This window comes from Cupressus sempervirens, chromosome 5 (genome assembly GCF_028749045.1).
Source record: "Cupressus sempervirens isolate cs-2001-9-10 chromosome 5, ASM2874904v1, whole genome shotgun sequence".
Classification (NCBI taxonomy): Eukaryota; Viridiplantae; Streptophyta; class Pinopsida; order Cupressales; family Cupressaceae; genus Cupressus; species Cupressus sempervirens.
Window position 1 is genome coordinate 160479640 of NC_143122.1, and position 21371 is coordinate 160501010.

The window sequence follows — 21371 nt, forward strand, 5'->3', positions numbered from 1 at the left end:
TATCCACAATGGTCTCCACATCCACATTACACCATTCATTTTGGAGGATTAGTAAATTCATGGACTATTTCATATGTAGAGGAACAATAATACCATGCACAATCACATTGATGATTAACCAATTGTTGTATGAGGAATACTATAAAGTTATATTTCTTCAAATGATTGTCAAATATATGTTGAATTGAAAAAAATGGCCCTTAAGAGAAGCTCAAAATGCAAGTATGGACATGAAGAATCTTCATAGTTTTTAATGCAACCAACAACCACAAATTTGCTAAATCCAAAAAACCCAGTCATATTACGGGGGGCATAACTTTTAATCCAACAGTTGGATCAAGCTGAGTTTTGGATATGTCTGGTCAAACCTAATTCTCTAAATCCTCTCCAAAGTTTTTTTCTAGATTCTTTACGGATCAAAAGTTATGGATGTCTGAGTGCAACACTGTTGAAACTATCAATGACAGTCACAAAATAATAACACTTCATCACCAACAAATGCCACCTATCCAGATCTACTTCAAAAAATTATAGAGTGATATTTATAAACTCTTAATTATAATTTTTATAAATTATTTATGTTATAAAAAGGAAACGTGATAGGAAAGCCACCAAAGATAATGACTATAGAAAGATAAAGATAAATTTGATTAATAGTATTTATCCTAATTCAGCTATAAAACTGAATGATATCACCATGAAGTTTATTTATGTAAAGCACTTGAGAAAAGGCTCTCTTTTTCGAGATGTCTTTGGTGTTGCATGGAAAGGGGATTTTTCTATTTTGATTTTTATTGTAATGCAGGGGGAAAGCTGAATATTCTAATTTCAAACAATGATTTATATACAAAGGCAACGAGATCTTTGGTGTCTTTTTGTGTGTTCAAAGAGGGAAGACATTTGTATAGCAAATCTTTTGAGTTTGGATATTTTTCTTCTAATTGAGATTTATCTTTGAGTTGTTATGGTCTTCTCTAAATGGATTTTTGTTTCATTTAATTGCATACATGTTTATCACTCGATCTTTGGGTCTTGATTATCCATGTATTTTGAAAGAACAATATACCTTTATCTCTTTGTTTTCTCTATAGTGTGAGGTCTGAATAAATGGTATTTGAGCCATTTATCTGTTGTTCCTTAGTTGCTTGGCTATTTCACAACCATTCCATGTTTATGGGTAGATGTTTGTGCAGCTTACTTTCTTTTAGGTTAAAAACATTCTTCTTTGTAATTTAGTGAATTCATTGGAAATCTCACACGGGGAGGTGTACCCAAGATAGTTCAGAGGGAAGATAACCATCACATATCTTACCCGATTATTAGTTGCAGATTGTGTGTTCTTGATTGGGCATTCAAGAGTCTATTTGTAAGGTTTTCTTTTATAAAAGACAAATATGTTCACTAACAGATTTTTGGCAACTCTGTCAGGGAAAGGAATCGAAGACCAATGTCAAATTTATTTCCTTAATGATTTTTGACATATCTGTATATGAAGGAATGACAAATCTGTATTTTCACTTGCATAACCTTTAATTAAAGAGTTCGGGTGAATATTATGGCTTTGGTTGTAGCACAATTGTGGGGAGCTCATATTAGACCCTTTGCTTTGTCTCAATATTCATCCTTACCCAAAGGGTGGAAAGAAATCCTTCCTAAGTTTTCTTGAAACAAAACACATGATCTAGATGACCATATTATAAGAGCAATTACAATCACCTGTGGGATTCTTGGTGTGCAAGAAGATGATATATTCATTAGATTATTTGTTGGGAGTCTCATTGAGAAAGTTGTTGATTGGCTCCAAAACCTGTCAGATGGATGTATCACTTGTTGGGATGGTCAGGAAGAAAAGTTCCTTGAAAGATTCAAACCTCTAGTTGATGTTGGCAAGTTGTGTAATTTCTTTCAAATTCAAATGAAAGAAGATGAATCTATGTGGGATTTTGTTGATAAGTTCAATAGATGTGTTGGTAAAATTCCTCTAGAGCCTGTCAACCAAATGAAAACAATCAATTGTGCATCTTCATTGCTTCTTTAGAAAATGAAATTAAATTCTTGTTAAAGCTTAAGAAGATGCAAAATTTAGAAGGTGCTCAAAAGGAAGCTATAGAAATAGATGATGCTATGTTGTTAAGTGGAATGAAATGTAAAAGCACAAGCTATGTGAAGGCGCCACAATCTGAAATTTATTTTCATGATCAAAATCTTTATTTTGAGAAGAGGCCTTTACAAAATAGGCTTGTAGTGAAAGAAGAAAAGCCTTCATTCCCTTTTTCTTCTCATTATCAAAATGTTATTGTTTTTAATAATGAAGATTTTATAATGCCTCCTGTGACTGAAAATAGTCCTTACTTGGCAAAAGCTTATTGTTTACATGTTGAGTATGATAATGAGCAGGTTTCACAATCAACTTATTTGGTGACTATCATAGGTATTACTTCTATTGAGAAGGGACTTGGTGATAATAAGATTAATAAAAGTCCCTCAATGGTTGTCTCTTTTCTGGAATTTGATTCCTTTACATTTGAAGTTTCTAATGTCATTCCAACCACTGATGTTAATCCAAGAAGCTTATTGGGTCAGCATAAGCAAGATTAAGGAATTAATGGTGAAGAAATAAAAGACTTCCCTCATCTTGATGAATAAGTAGAATATGAGACTTTTTCATTTAATTGCATATCACATCAAGGGGAACTACTCCATCCTAAACTAATGAAGGATCATGGAGATGTTCAAAAGGAAAAAGAGGAAAAATTCTTTATTCCTAAATTGTCACATACATAGGATAAAATGGAGGTATTCCAAGTTGGTTGTGAAGGTGAGTTGCTTCATAATTCTCTCGTGGTTGAGGCATTTGATTTGGAAGTTGAACTTGGTGATGCATTTATTAGAGAAAAAATTCTAGCTAGTCTATCTTGAGGTCTTGGCAAATAAATTATTACAAGACATCCATCCAACCTTTCTTCCATCAAAAGCCTAATATATTTTTCTGAGATAGAGGATCTTGGTGTTGGCAATTCGAACTAGCTCATTTCAAAAGATGATGAAATGTTGTAGTAAGAAGTCCATGATGTAGACTGGCCTTTTGTGTCTGCTATATTTTTAAATAAGCTTGTGCAATGTATTTTAATTGGGTCTTCTCTCATGATTATTGTAGAATGGTAGTTGGGAATGGTGCATCTCACATATCAGCCACTTTTCTACATTGGCATGTACTTCTCACAATCAATTAATGGCTTCCAATGAGTGGTTAGGTGCATTCTTCAAAGTATGGGTTGCTTGTTATCCCTTGTAAAGAAAATTTTGTTGTTCCTTAGATGTAGCTTATTTCAGTTTGCTAGTTTTTGTCAACATGTTAGTTTAGGTTTTTAGGTTCTGATAGTTTTTGGCTTGTTGGTTCAACCTTGCTCCTCCTCCACCCATCTACATATAGCTCCTTGCACTCTATTTTCTTAGGCACTATTTTCCAATGCTTCTTGGTAGTGATCTCTTTTTCCCATATATACTAGAGTTCTCTACATTTTGCATGAAAAAATAGCCCCACAATTAGAGCCAATGTTATCTCTCATATGGATCCCCATTTAGAATTTTCTCCAAAGTCAAATTGTCCCTCTTGTGTGTCATGATTTCGCAAGTATCTCCTTTCTAATTTGAAAAAAATAAGGGAAAGGACTCAGAAATTCCTTGAACTTGGTTTAGACTAGTTCAAAGGTTCAATGTTGGTCTTCGTTGATCATTGTAAATGTCCATTCTGTAATAACCCCAATAGGTTATAACTTCTTCAAACACCAAAAATCTTTATACTTTAGTTGTTTGACATTCTGTCAAACACTTTGCAAGCAAGCTCTGATACCACTGTAATGACCCTCCTCAAATCTACTCTCAAAGATCCTGATTGAAGGCTCAAAGAATTTTGTCAAACAATTCACATGCAAGAGACATATGACTGATATAGTATTTCAGCTTGCTTTAAATGACTTTTTTCCAATTTGCATCAATGAGAATCTAGTGATAGAAGATTACAATGAACTACACAATGACCTAACATGAGTGTGCTCCTAATTTTGACAATATTTAGTGCATATATTATGATCTAAGCATGAGAAAAGAACACCTACAGCGAACTGGCATTTTTGCAAACAGTTGGTATGCAAACTATCTAGCTGATAAATAATGAGATTGAATTGCTTAAATGACACTAGCAACTATTATCTTTTTTATTGCAATCAAATTTCTAATACAATGCTCATGAAATATGGCCAAGACTTTGGCATTTACATGGATTACCAAAATGACAATGCTGGTATAATGCACACTTACAGCTGAAACTTATAATACCCTAAAAAAAACAATACTAACAAAGGAACCTGGTTGTAAATGGCTGTAATAATTTTCCTTCAATGCTGCCCCTTCTGCTTTACTTTTTCGAATTGCTTTTTCGGCCTGCTTTTTTGGTTCCTCTTTTTTCGCTTGCTTTTTTGATTTCGCTTTTTCCGCCTGCTTTTTCAGTTCCGCTTTTTTCGCTTGCTTTTTCGATTCTGCTTTTTCCACCTTCTTTTTCGGTTTCACTTTTTCGGATTGCTTTTTTGTTTCTGCTTTTTCGGATTGCTACCCTGTTGAATCTCAAGACCATATCTTTCAATGGCGTCAAGATTTTCAGCTTGAAGGGATTTCGTCCTTCAAACTATTGAGACATAACCTCCAGAAAATTCTCCAATTTCTTTGATATTTCCAACCATACTTAAAAGAAGCTCTTCCATTTCTTTTATAGTGTTCTCACAAGAGCTCAATCCTTCGTTTTCTCAATGTGGGATAAAACATCACTCCCTTTATGTAACTTATGTCTCCAATATGTTATAAAATAAAGGGGACTCTTTGAATTTAAATATTTTCCACAAACTATAGTCTATGCATTAATAAAGTTAAATATTTAAATTTAACTTTATAAAATAGCTTTATCAATGCATAACAAATCTTATCAATGATAAACAAGTCTTCTTGCCGATTTTAAATAATTACCATCAACATACTGCTACCACTGAATGTCCGATCATATCCAAGATGACTTACTATAAATAGTAAGTATGCCCAAAGTTGCCTCAAAACCCCTCAAAAAGACCTACAACTGAAACTATCTAGGCCAAATGGCCTCTAAGCCCCTTTAATGTCCTGGTTAGCCTACGGGACCGTGGGGAAATAGGCTAATGACAACATCATGCTATGAATGCTAAAAAGGGGACATTACAGTCCACCCTTCCCAAACTTGCTTGTCCCCAAGCAATGGCCGAACAACAACCCAATCAATCCACCTGGATCCCAAATGTAGTCATGAACTATACTACTGTCAGTCAACATAGGCTCCTACAACAACCTCTAAAAATTAACCAAGAGGAATCCATAAATGAATCGTGAATCACGGTGCAACTGAACTCCAAATCCACTACTGCCACAGTCAAGAACCCACGAAGCACAAACCCTCAAAATATTAGACCCCAAGTAGAGTATATCACCCAAACTGTCAACATAATAAACACCATCCACACAACCCATCATGTTATGCGGAATGCACACTCCAACTCTGCTACAATGGTGACCACTCCCACATGAAACTGCACCAAATACAGAGAATCCACACACTGTACATCTAATGCAGTTAACACAACTCTGTAGATTACGGGCCATTGTCTCATAACCACAACTCCCATGCACCGCTGATGGTGAAAAGACATCACAAGATAAACAGCAAGAAATGGAACCCAAACCAAATCTTCCTGCCACCAACTCCTCAACACAAGGATCAAATGCTAACTGATGTACATACCCTACAGTATAATGTTGATAAAAAGAACCAACCCCAGTCAACAGCTCACCATGAACAAGTGATACAACCCACTGTGACTGATCACCAGCTAAGTCAGGAGATGTCATAGCCAAAGGAGTAGAATCAATAACAACAACCGCTAAAGCATCACTCCCAAACTCCTGCTCTAAGTCATGTATTATCAAGCTATCAACCACAGAACCTATTGCCATGTCATGCCCATCACAACTCTCATCCTGTGGCATCAAACCATCCAATAACGGATGACAAGCACTAGGAATCAAAGTATATCTCAGTATCATCATCTCATCAACATGGTCATCAAAGGTAAATTGATGAGCATACCTCACAGTGTAATGCCGATAAAATGCGCCAATCTTAGTCAGCGGCTCAGACTGCAACCCAAATGAAACTAACTGCAATCAATCACTAACCAAGCTGGAATTGACTACTACCTCTGAAGACATCACCAAGGGAGTAGTATCACTAGCAGGAACCATGCCAACTGTCGGCTCACCAACATCACACATGATCTTTGATACAACGTCTCTAGTCTCTGTGCCATCAGTACTAGAGGCCACCACCATGTCAGGCATACCACAACAATCTGCTGCAACACCCAACTCAACTGAACCTAACTCTAGTGAGAACGAACCCAATATGCCAATGTTAGTATCAAGGATGGATGCATCCCCATCTCCACTGTCTTTGACAATCTCGACCATGGACATCCTCAGATCACCAGACACCACAACTTGTGACTGTACAAAATTTGGTAAAGACTGCAGTCGCTTTAACTCCATGGTCACCTTAGCCAAATGAAATTGTGACTCCTCGAAAGCCAACTGTGTACTCTCAAGAATCTCAGAAGTCACCTCGAGCTGCTGAGTAAGCTCACTCACCTCATCTTCCTTAGCCAATAATGCTTCGTATGTTGTACTCCCCCACTCCATAAGATAATCTCTGTCGGCTACCAACTGCATATAATTCTGTCTCAGAATCCGAATAGCCTCCCATAAAGAGTGGATCTCCGTCAAGGAAAGATAATCGCCTCCCTACTCATTACTAGTAGGAGAACCCCATCCATAAACTGCTAACAACTAACGAGTAGCATCGAAATGCTCGCAAACGGTAGCAATGTCTCACTCACTAACTCTCAGCTGACTAGACACATGATTGTGTTGGCTTATCAAACTCCTATACTCTACCCCTGGTACATTGTCCAATGGAGTAACCTCATAATAGCTATCATCTGTAATACTGCCATCCAAATTCTGTAGTCCAACTGCTGAATTTGTATCATCAAACAGAGTAACTGAAGCATCAACATAAACCTCTGTATCAAAGGAAACTGTTGAGGAGACTAAGTCCTCAAAACTGTCCACAACATCCCCCTGGGTGTCATCTGTAATAATCAGATCCTGGAACTCTTCTATAAACTTTGTCATATCTGAGAGATCATCAACCCATTCCAACAAGAACGGTCAACTAGATACATGAACAATGCCCAACAAAGGTGTGTAAAAACTAATTTCGGCATCAAACAAGCTGCTAGCATGGATGAGAACTACACTAGGCAAACTACTAATCAAGTCCATGATGGTGCAATAGATACTACTACCAAAGAATGATAAATATCTCCGATCAAAACGATCCCAAGTACTAAGATAAGGATCCCAACATCTAATCCATGAACAAAAACCAACTGGAAATTCAAGTAAACTTCTCACCTGAGTAATGTGAACAATACCAATTGACTTCATGCACCTGTCTACAATCTCTGAATCCGGAGTGTGAATGCTAGACATACTCATATCATCATCAATATGTGACCCGACTGTAAAAGGAAACTGAGTCCCTGCTATATGCGTTAACTCCCGAACTGAACTCACCTCAAGACAACGCTCATCCACATGTCTCTCAGAATACTGGAGAGCCAACTTCATTGCCTCCATGCCTTCCTTGATCTGTTGTAAGTCGTCACAAGAAGAACCTATTGTGACTCATTTTGTCTCTCCTGCAGTTGAATCATCCAAATGTGATTCTCAATCAATCCATACATCCTGTCATGATGAGATAAAGCCACGACAATATCTTTGTCCCTTGTCTTCAGCTGGCTTGCCAAACCAAGTGAAGAGCTACTGGCCTCTATCTCATGTGAAGAAGCATCGAACTGTGCTTGATACTCATTTTCTGCAAAGTCCTGAATGCTCACTTTCTAATCAACTGTACTATCCTCAAACATGATAGTATCCTCAACTACTGTAACTTCATCTAGCCCAACTATACTAGAATCACTATCTGTGTCAATCATGCAATGCTATGTGCCTATCATATCACCTTATGATGCAACTGGCTCAACCTGCACAACATTTGAAACCCCTTCTGCCTGTGAAGATGATGTAGATAAACCATTACCTAAAGATGTATTGAAGTCTCCCTGTATCGAATCTGCATGTCTGTTAAACTTCTCATACAAGTTTTTTCCTATCATAGGGAAGGTATGATCCTTAGGCCTATCAGAGCGTTCAATCAGTCTCTCTGAAAACTCCACATATGAGGTAATGTGTGCATGACCCATAGTGACCATACCATGATGCCACCACTTGTGTGCTAACCCATCCAGGTGAATTGTTGCATACTTAATAGCTTCTTTCTCAGGCATAGGGTTCATTTGAAAGTATGTGTCAAGCTTTTGAACCTAAGCTCTTGCTGTAGACTTCCCCGAGCCATCATAATATGGTAACTGAAGTTTCCCTACTTTCTTTTGTAGCTCATAGCTCTGGTTCCTGTCATGTCCACGTAGCATATGCTTCATCTGCACATCTATATACTCCTAAAGGTAATTGCAGCAATAAAATTTGGACCTCCGACTTCCCAATCTCTCCTCAGTTGGTCCTGTATATCAGTGATCTGGGGCTCTGGTTCGGGCTGCTCTGGATCTCTAGGAGGAAATATGGGAATCATGGGCCGCGAACTCACTGTCCTAGTTTGCTGGGGTGCATGACAGAAATTGTTCCCAACTTGTTCGCCTCCATTATGTGCCTCATCCTGATTATTACCATTCTGATTATTTCCTCCACCCACATTAGCATTCAACCCCATTTGACAAGCCATCATCTGCATCATGAGCTCAAATCTCTGACTCTGTTCATGTGCTCTTTGCTCTGCTGATCACTATCCCTGTGCTAAAGTGTCTAATAATTGTAAGAATCTTTCATTTCCCTGATCTGGACCGGCATTCATTTTGTCAAACATTTTTCTCTTTATCTGGCTATTCCAAATTCCCTATAAGACCTCCACAAGATGGCAAGACTTATAGATCTGATACCACTGTAATAACCCCAATAGGTTATAACTTCTTCAAACACCAAAAATCTTTATACTTTAGTTGTTTGACATTCCGTCAAACACTTTGCAAGCAAGCTCTGATACCACTGTAATGACCCTCCTCAAATCTGCTCTCAAAGATGCTGATTGAAGGCTCAAAGAATTTTGTCAAACAATTCACATGCAAGAGACATGTGACTGATATAGTATTTCAGCTTGCTTTAAATGACTTTTTTCCAATTTGCATCAATGAGAATCTAGTGATAGAAGATTACAATGAACTACACAATGACCTAACATGAGTGTGCTCCTAATTTTGACAATATTCAATGCATATATTATGATCTAAGAATGAGAAAAGAACACCTACAGCCAACTGGCATTTTTGCAAACAATTGGTATGAAAACTATCTAGCTGATAAATAATGAGATTGAATTGCTTAAATGACATCAGCAACTATTATCTTTTTGATTGCAATCAAATTTCTAATACAATGCTCATGAAATACGGCCAAGACTTTGGCATTTACATGGATTACCAAAATGACAATGCTGGTATAATGCACACTTACAGCTGAAACTTATAATACCCTAAAAAAAACAATACTAACAAGGGAACCTAGTTGTAGATGGTTGTAATAATTTTTCTTCAATGCTGCCCCTTCTGCTTTACTTTTTCGAATTGCTTTTTTGGCCTGCTTTTTCGGTTCCACTTTTTTTGCTTGCTTTTTTTATTCCGCTTTTTTCGCCTACTTTTTCAGTTCTGCTTTTTTCACTTGTTTTTTTTATTCTGCTTTTTTTGCCCGCTTTTTTGGTTTCGCTTTTTCGGACTGCTTTTTCATTTCTGCTTTTTCGGATTGCTACCCTGTTGAATCTCAAGACCATATCTTTCAATGGCGTCAAGATTTTCAGCTTGAAGGGATTTTGTCCTTCAAACTATTGAGACATAACCTCCAAAAAATTCTCCAATTTTTTTGATATTTCCAACCATACTTAAAAAAAGCTCTTCCATTTCTTTTATAGTGTTCTCACAAGAGCTCAATCCTTCGTTTTCTCAATGTGGGATAAAACATTACTCCATTTATGTAACTTATGTCTCCAATGTGTTATAAAATAAAAGGGACTCTTTTAATTTAAATATTTTTCACAAACTATAGTCTATGCATTAATAAAGTTAAATATTTAAATTTAACTTTATAAAATAGCTTTATTAATGCATAACAAATTTTATCAATGATAAACAAGTCTTCTTGCCGATTTTAAACAATTACCATTGACATACTGCTGCCACTGGATGTCCGACCATATCCAAGATGACTTACTATAAATAGTAAGTATGCCCAAAGTTGCCTCAAAACCCCTCAAAAAGACCTACAACTGAAACTATCTAGGCCAAATGGCCTCTAACCCCTTTAATGTCCTAGTTAGCCTACGGGACCTTTGGAAAATAGGCTAACGACAACATCATGCTATGAATTCTAAAAAGGGGACATTACACATTCCCTATTGTAGGATAAGTTTTCCAATGGCAAAAATATCACTCTTATTTATATTAAGGAAGAGACATGTCTCCTTATGAGACATGTCTATCCATTATTATCTAATTAATATAATAACACATGATTATTTAATTATATAATATCTAATATATATAAATATATATGCACTTTAGTCTCGTATTTTATCCTACTGAAGTTACCAAACATCAACACTCCTTCTTAGCTAGGGAGGATATATACATGACATATATTACCTCAATGTAATATAAAGATATTGGAAGTAATGGCCTCTTGGATGTCAACTGATTTGACATTCACCATGTACTCTTCGAGCAATGGCCTACTAAATGTTGAGTTGCAAAATATTCATAGAGTATTGTGAGTAATGGCCTCCTTAATGGGTATGTGCAAGATCATGGTGTACCAAACTATGGCCTTCAATGGCAGTTAAAAATCAACAAATCAGGGTTATGTCAATTTGACACATAACTTTAAAATGTTTATGGACTTTATATCAAAAAGTTGTAAGAAAATAATCTGTAGGAAATTGAATGTACTTTCTAAACTACTAGGCCTTATCAGGAGAAAAAATTAATTGATTGGTCAAAAGTTTGGATTTTAATGCAGTACTACAAAAATTTCAAGGCAAAAATAAAAAGTAGGTGTATGTCTGACCACCTTAATCAAAATCAAATGATAATATTTTTTTAATATAATTATAGATATAAAAAGTAGACTCATGACCGGATGTGACGCATATTTTTTGATATTTTTATTCCAAATAAATAATTAAATATGAATATTCTACCAAAAAAAATTCAGAAAAAAAAAAACTCCAATGTCTGACCACCTTGACTACTAGAAAATTTTGCCAATTTTTTTTTTTCTTATACTAGGCGAAGCATAGATTGTGACACAACTTTTAGATTTAAAAAATGTTATACAATTTGAAAATTATAGCTATTTTTCAATCAGTATGTCAATCAACACTTTACAATAATCTTCATTAAAAAATTAATTAATAAATACTTATTGAACTCAGAATTTGACAGCAATTATATTGATGGAATATTGAGAGTGATATTAAAAAACCCTTTTCGTTTCAGTCAATTTCAATCAAAATAACATTGTTAGATGGCTACCCGAAGTCTGAGTATCACTGAAACCCTCCTCAAACATGTTTTTTCGATTGATCGGGTAGGCTTGGTAAATACCAGGCCTGATCGGATATTCGATTAGCCACAATAATTTCAAACTCATTTTTGGTGAAAATTTTCAAAAGGGAAGTTTTTTTTAATTTTAAGTTTGGAGGGAGACAAATTTAAGAGAATAACTTTAGACAATTTTAAAGGAAAATATATTTTGTGAATGTGTGAACATTAATATTATTATTATAATTATTATTACATTATAGTAATATGTATGATTATTATTATTAAATATAATATAATTCTAAATATAATATAGTGATATATATGATATATATTATTATTAAATATATATAGTAGTATTATATCAAAAAATTATTCTATATAATAATATATATTGTTATTATTATAAATAAATCTATAATCTAGTAACATATATGATTATTATTGTTATATAATATAATAATATATTATTATTATATTAAAATATACAATATGATATTATTATCAAATATAATATTGTCCCTTCGACCCATATGAAGCATTCTAATATGTCCCTATGGGTCCTAGGATGCCTAGGGACATATGTCATCATGTAATGGGTCGAAAGGGGTCATAGGTCAACCTATGACCCCCTTCGACCCAAACAAAACATTCTAATATGTCCCTAGGGATCTTAAGACCACGAGAGACATATGTCATCATGTAATGGGTCAAAGGGCCTTCGACCCATATGAACGATTCTAATATGTCCCTAGAGGTCTTAGGACCCCTAGGGACATATATTGTCATGTAATGAGTCGAAGGGGGTCATAGGTCAACCTATCAGGACATATGTTGTCATGTAATGAGTCAAAGAGGGTCATAGGTCAACCTATCACCCCCTTGACCCATATGAAGCATTATAATATGTTTATGTAGTCATTTAATTGGTCGAAGGGGGTCATAGGTCAACCTATGACCCCCTTTGACCCATACAAAGGATTTTAATATGTCCATAGACCTCCTAGGACCCCTAGGGACATATGTTGTCATGTAATGGGTTGAAGAGGGTCATAGGTCAACCTATGACACCCTTCGACTCATATAAACAATTCTAATATGTCCCTAGGGATCCTAGGATCCCTAGGGACATATGTCGTCATGTAATGGGTTGAAAGGGGTCAAAGGTCACCCTATGACCCCTGATGACCAATATGAACGATTCTAATATGTCCTTCCTAGGGACATATTTCATCATGTAATGGGTCGAAGGGGGTCATAGGTCAACCTATGACCCCCTTCGACCCATATGAAGCATTTTAATATGTCCTTAGGGGTCCTAGGACACCTAGGGACATATGTCATCATTTAATGAGTTGAAAGGGGTCATAGGTCAACCTATGACCCCCTTCAACCCATATGAAGCATTCTAATATGTCTCTAGGGGTCTTAGCACCCCCAGGGACATATGTCATCTTTTAATTGGTTGAAAGGGGTCATAGGTCAGTGTATGACCCCCTTTAACCCATAAGGAAGATTCTAATATGTCCCTAGGGGTCCTAGGACCCCTAGGGACATATGTCGTCATTTAATGGGTTGAAGGGGGTCATAGGGTGACCTATTACCCCTTTCGACTCATACGAAGGATTCTAATATGTACCTAAGGGTCCTAAGACCCCTAGGGACATATGTCATCATTTAATTGGTCAAAGGTGGTCATAGGTCAACCAATGACCCCCTTCAACACATACAAAAGATTCTAATATGTCTTTAGGGGTCTTAGGACCCCTAGGGACATATGTTGTCATATAATGGGTCGAAGGGGGTCCTAGGACCCCTAGGGACATATGTCATCATGTAATGGGTTGAAGGGGGTCGTAGGTCAACCTATGACCCCCTTCGACCCATACGAAGCATTCTAATATGTCCCTAGGGGTCTTAGGACCCCTAGGGACATATGTCATCATGTAATGGGTCGAAAGGGGTCATAGGTCAACCTATGACCCCCTTCAACCCATACGAAAGATTCTAATATGTAGGAACCCTAGGGACCTATGTCGTTATGTAATAAGTTTGAAGGATTCTAATATGTACCCCTAGGGACATATGTCATCATGTAATGGGTCAAAGGGGGTCATAGGTCACCCTATGACCCCCTTCAACCCATACGAAAGATTCTAATATGTCCCTAGGGGTCCTAGGACCTCTAGGGACATATGTCATCATGTAATGTGTCCTATGACCCCCTTCGACCCATACGAAGGATTCTAATATGTCCCTAGGTGTCCTAGGACCCCTAGAGACATATGTCATCATGTAATGGGTCAAAGGGGGTCATAGGTCACCTATGACCTATGACCCCCTTTGACTCATATGAACGATTCTAACATGTTATGTTGTCATGTAATGGGTCGAAGGGGGTCATAGGTCAGCCTATGACCCCCTTCGATCCATACGAAGCATTCTAATATGTTCCTAGGGGTCCTAAGGACATATGTTGTCATGTAATAGGTCGAAGACTTATGACCCCTTTCGACCCATACGAAGCATTTTAATATGTTCCTAGTGGTCCTAAGACCACTAGGGACATATGTTGTCATGTAATGGGTCAAAGGGTGTCATAGGTCAACCTATGAGCCCCTTCGACCCATGTGAATGATTCTAATATGTCCCTAGGGGTCCTAGGACCCCTGGGGACATATGTTGTCATGTAATGGGTCGAAGAAGGTCATAGGTCACCCTATGACCCCCTTCGACCCATATGAAGGATTCTAATATGTCCTTAGGGGTCCTAGGACCCCTAAGGACATATGTTGTCGTGTAATGGGTTGAAGGGGGTCCTACGACCCCTAGGGACATATGTCGTCATGTAATAGGTTGAAGGGGGTCATAGCTCAACCTATGACCCCCTTCGACCCATACAAAGCATTCTAATATGTCCTTGTAGGGACATATGTCATCATGTAATGGGTTGAAAGGGGTCATAGGTCAACCTATGACCCCTTTCGACCCATACGAAGGATTCTAATATGTCCCTAGGGGTCTTGAGACCCCTAGGAACATATGTCATCATGTAATGGGTCGAAGGGGGTCATAGGTCACCCTATGACCCCCTTCGACCCATACGAAAGATTCTAATATGTCCCTAAGGGTCCTAGGATCCCTATGGACATATGTCATCATGTAATGGGTCAAAAGGTGTCATAGGTCACCCTATGACCCCCTTTGACCCATACGAAAGATTCTAATATGTCCCTAGGGATCTTAAGACCCCTAGGGACATATGTCATCATTTAATTGATCAAAGGGGGTCATAGGTCAACCTATGACCCCTTTCGACCCATATGAACAATTCTAATATGTCCCTAGGGGTCCTAGGACCCCTAGGGACATATGTCATCATGTAATGGGTCGAAGGGGGTCATAGGTCACTCTATGACCCCCTTCGACCCATATGAAGGATTCTAATATGTCACTAGGGGTCCTAGGACCCCTAGGGACATATGCCATCATGTAATGGGTTGAAGGGGACCTATGACCCCCTTCGACCCATACGAAGCATTGTAATATGTCCCTAGGGGTCTTAGGATCCCTAGGGACATATGTCATCATTTAATGTGTTGAAGGGGGTCATAGGGTTCGACCCATATGAAGCATTCTAATTTGTCCCTAGGGGTCGTAGGACCCATAGGGACATATATATTAATATATATATATTATATTTATAGATTATAATACTAATAAGATAATATATTATTATATACTAATAACATAACTCGTAATAATAGTAATATATTATAGATTATAATAATAATAATATATATTAATATTATATATATATATATATTATATTATTATATTTAATAGAAATATAGAAAAATATATATATATAATAATATATATTATATTTATAGATTATAATAAGAATAACATAATATATTATTATATATTAATAGATTATATATGTTATATCTTTATGTTACATTATATATATATACATAGTAATATAACTCAAATAATTGATAAGTCATAAACTATAACTCACATATTCGATTTTCCCTCTAAAATATTTTAGGGGGCATATCGGATATCCAATTTTTACTAGCATCATTTTCCAACATATTCCTAATCCTTTCAGACCCGACAACATCACTTTTTGAGAATTTTTTTTCATGGGTTTTACAAAATGTCGCATTTTGCGGCCCAACCAATCGAAAAAAATTCAAAAATATAACCCTAGGTGTTTGATATTGTGATCTGAATTGGGAGCAGCAGTCGTCGAAAGGCTAAACGCAAAAAGAAGGTATCCAATGAAGACATTGCGGCATATCGGGAAAGGGACAAAATGGAACATCGAAGAAAAAGACAAGGTATTTTAAATATTAGTCAAGTTGACGATGAATTAGTCGAAGGTGAAATCATAAAGTCAGATAATAAATATGTACAGTTGGGGAATGAAAATGTACTTATTGAAAATGATAATGTCGGAATTGAAAATTTAGAGAATGAAAATTTTGAAGAAAAAATGCTACCAAGTCCTAATCCAAATTACATAATTGACCATGTCAAACATGACAATGCACAGGAACCTAATGCACAAGAACCTTACATATCTCCTAATTATAATCAACATGAAGGTTCTAAAACACCAAAATGGATAATTGAAATTGATGAAATGATTATTACTAGTTTGGAAGGAAAAAAATTAGAAAGAACCATTCAGTTATGGGCTTCAAGATTATATAAGATGTTTTTCAGCAACAAGACAGTGGTAGAGCAATGTCATCTTTTCGTGCACTTATTAAAGATGCAAAAGATGAGACCTATGCTTTCCAAATTGAAGATTCATGTCAATAATAAGTTGGAATGAAATGCCATTATTGTGAAGAATCTTTTCAGTGCTCTCAATAGCATTGGAAAAAATAGTAGGGAGAAGGATAACAGAGCTACTCAAAGGGTTATTACAACATCTTTGGTAAGTCATCATTTGAGAAAAGGTAAATATATGAGACAAACTTGTATTGATTTGAATCTAAATCGTACTACTTTGAGAAGAGCACTTAGTCAACAAGAGAAAATTGATGATCCTCTTCAAAATAAAACATGGGCATTTGGTGGGAGACTGCCACATTTTGATAAGAAGGTACTCAATGATGTGGAGGGAGAAATTACACAATTTTGGCACTCTAGCTCATGAGTATCAACCAATGCTAAAGACATGTGAAAGTTGAGAATTGGCAACAGAGACCGCACGCGACATTCTAAACACTATTTGGAGGTAAGTCAAACTATGTTGTTCAAACAATTTAGTGAGAGTCATCCAAGTATTCATATATCACAAAAGGCTTTTGAATCTTTGAATCCATTTTATTGTGTGCCACTCAAAATTTGAAATACATGTTGCTGCAAATATCATATTGATTTTTCCATGCACCATGAACTATTACGCTCCATCTGTTCTCTTTTGCATAGTAAAGAAATGTTGGAGGATTGTGGTGCTAGTGGGCTTCCAAAATCATCAAGAGACTTTCTAAATCAACTTTTATGTCGTAGAGTTGATGGTTGTTTCTTTTATAGAAATGTTTGCTTAAATGAGAAGTGTTCAGAATGTGGTGGCTTATCCAGGTTTGACACATATTTCCATGAGGGGTGTGAACAAGATCTTGGAAAGACAATAGTGAAAAAAAAAAGTATATGAAATGGTGAAATACACATTGAAGAGTGGGGGTGAGAGCTCTAGATGTGAATTGGTTGGAAAAGATATTAGTGTGGCTAGTTTCATTTTAGATTTCAAGGCAAATCTTTCTTACAAGTATGCAAGACATAGTCACAGGTCTCAGTGGTTGGATCAACAATTTAGAATGTGTAAGGAGACTTTTCCCATTGGCACTATTATATCAGTTGTTGATTTTCCTGAGAACTACACATTGCAACCTCAAAATGAGACACAATCTCAGTATTACAACTCCATTCAAATTTCTAATTTCGTCTACATAACATGTAGACATGCCCCTGATAGTGCGGAAGATAATCAAAAGATTATTAGATAGTATCATTTTTATATGAGTGATGATAGATCTCACTCTCACGAGTTTGTGCAACATTGTTTCAAGAATTATTTTGATTTCTTACATGAGCATGCAATTTCTATGGATAGACATATCGTTTGGTTAGATAACTATATAGGTCAATTCAAGAATGCTCGCATGTTTTATTGGTTGTGTAGGATGCACGTAGAGAGAGGGGTGCCTCATATTTGGAATTTTTTTGAGTTCAGCCATGGAAAAGGGGAACAAGATGGAGCAAGGGCATGTGTGAAGAGAGCTCTAGTTAAGGAGCAACTGAAGGTTTCAACAGCAGAGCTTCTTGATGCTCGTAGCATTTTTGATTGGTGTAGTTTAGCATTATCACAGGGGGGGACTCTTGATTTAGTGGTACATAGGTTCTTTTGGTTGGTTGAGGAAGGGTCCATAGCTGATAGATTAGATTGTGGTACAATGAGAGACTCATCAAAAATGCATTCATTCCAAAGCTCTGATTCTAGTACATGGACCATTTGGACATGAAACCTAGCTTTCTTTTTTCCTAGTTTTTTTCAGTGTGATTGGGATCACTGTGAGTCAAGTGAGTGGGTGGACACATGGACTCCACATTATCTTACTCCATTGTCTATCATACCCTCTATCATAAATGATGACATGGAAAGTTCACTTGAGCATAACCATCTATCAAATCTACTTCAGCCAAGACATGTCTTTGCATTGATTGCACCATAGGGAAATGATGAGAAATCTAATTATTGGTTAGCATGTTGTTTAAGAGGTAAACAAAAACTTGCACAACTGATCACAAATGATGATGGATTCACACATCCTATTGGTTTAGTGGTTGTCGCTGAAACATGGCTACAAACATACATGCTTAGAAGGAACAGAATTCTTGCATTTGAAGATTATTAGAAGCACAAAATAATTCTCATATATTTGCATCTTATTACAGCAAAAAATGTAAATTTGTTGAAGCATCAAGGAAGACCAAAAGTAAAAGAAATTTTTACTATTACTAATGCTGATCATGAAGCCCTATTAGAGACCCTAAAATAGAGAGAGGACCCTACTAGAACACTCAACTAGGTATATTTACTTCATATGTTATTTTCTTCATAATGATTCAATGAACTAATGATTATCTTGTTTAATACAATAAGTTACTAATTTTTTTATGATATTGGAATGTAGGTACATCATGAAGAGTTGAGGGGGGGGGGGGGGTGTGGGGTGGTGTTGGGGAGAATTCCTAAGATTTATGATATATTATGATGTAAAATGTGAACTTTTTTTGTACATGGTTTTTGTAATAATAAAAAAGACAGGTTAAATTAGTTGCACATTCTAATTTGCATTTTGTTAAGTTCTTTGTAAGGAATTATAAGAGGAAGATATTGAACAAGTTCTTGCAAATCATATTTGCATCTGATACGAGGCTATAAGGACAATTTTAAGAGCATTTATAACTATATGAAAGATAATTTATTGCAGATATCTTATTACAAGTTTGGCTTTTTCCTTATTTGGCATAGAGCTCTTAGGCACACCCCTTGAAACAAGAGTAAAATTGACAAGAATCCCTTTGCATGCAGTCTCAAGCCTCCCCAAATGAACTAGTCATTACCAAGGTGGTTCAACATCACCCATTAGTGTTGAACCCTTAGGCCCACCCTTCCAACTGAGAGGAAAAGTAGTTCTTAGTCCAATAACATTAATAAAATACTAGGTTGTTGATCATCCACATACCTACTACATCTAATAAAAAGAATTTTCAAGAATGCATGACATGTTTCCAAATGCATATCCATAAAAATGCACAAAAAATAAATTCTATAATATTAAAGGATGCTAGTCCCTTTGCATACACCCTTTAGCATCTCTAGAAGAGCAAGTGATTTTCGTGTGGATTTAATATCACCCAAACATGTTAAGCCCTTAGGCACACCCATTTGAATTAGTAGGAAAATGGATTGGTTATCCAACAATTTTCATGCTAAGAAATCTTGTTAATCAATCACATACCAACCACATCTCATCAAAAATAAATAAATTAAATAACGCATACATGAGGTATGCACAATCACTAACCATTCTATGCACTTTTTTATCACATCAATACATGGAACACTAGTGCAAAGCACCTAATCCTTTTTCTTTTCTTGATTTAATAAGGTCTAGGGATATATCTAATGATCTCCCTGTGACCATCCACATTTGTAATAGACACAAGACCCCATGGTGCAACTATAAGCTCTAGCCATCAATTGGTCCAATAAAGTGGATTTTCGGTAAATTTCATATTTTTTAGGTAAGTCTAGATGTTTAGAACATTATTAGGGTCCCCAAGAGTTTGTAGAGTCCATTTGCAAACAAATTTGCAATAAAATTTGTCTTAGTGCAAATATTGCAAATATTGCAAAAAGTTGCTTAGCAACTTTTTCAATTTTCTTGACAACTTCTCAAAATCTAACACTTAATAGCTAGAATTGTTCAAATCAGCAGTGCCATTAACTCTGGGTGGGTAGGTGAACTCTAGTGACACCCTTTTTCTGGCCACGGAGACCATCCATCGTCCGTGGCCGCGTCGTATCAAGGAGTCCCCAAGGTGCTCTAAGTGTGTTTTGAGGTCGATCTTCCGAGGGTCATAACTCAGAGCTCGTGAGGACTATCAATAAACTGTTGAATGCTACAAGATGGTGATGCTAAGACCTAAAATAACCTATCTCATTTTGAAGAGATCACATTCCATTTGGATTCGACATAGCGATCTCACTCGATGCCAAAATTTGCAGTGTGCCTTAGTTCATAGGTGCACCACAGCATAACTTTGAAACCACTAATCTTGGCATCGAATCGTCAGTGCCATTAGCTCCAAGTGGATGGGTGAACCTTAGTGACACCCTTGTTTTGGCCATGGAGACCATCCATCATCCATGGCCACCCCATACCAAGGAGTCTCCAAGGTGCTCTAAGTGCATTTCAAGGTTGAACTTTTGAGGGTCATAACTCGAAGCTTGTAAGGGCTATCGATGAATTTTTGAATGCTATAGGACGGTGATGTTGAGGCCTAAAATAACTAATCTCACTTTTGAGAGACCACATTCTATTTGGATTCGGCACAACAATCTCGCTTGATGCCAAAACTCGCAATGTGCCTCAGTTCATAGGTGCACCACAACATAACTTTGAAACTGTTGATCTTGGCATTGAATCATCAGTGCCATTAGCTTCGGGTGAGTGGGTGAACCCTAGTGACACCCTTTTTCCAGCTAGGAAGACCATCCATCATCTATGGCCACCCCGTACCAAGGAGTCTCCAAGGTGCTCTAAGTGTGTTTCGAGGTTGATCTCTGAGGGTCATAACTCAGAGCTCGTGAGGGCTATTGATGAACTGTCAAATTCTACAGGATGGTGATGCTAAGGCCTAAAATAACCTATCTCATTTTTGAGAGATCACATTCTGTTTGGATTTGGCACAACAATCTCGCTTGATGCCAAAACTCAGTGTGTGCCTCAATTCATAGGTGCACCACAACATAACTTT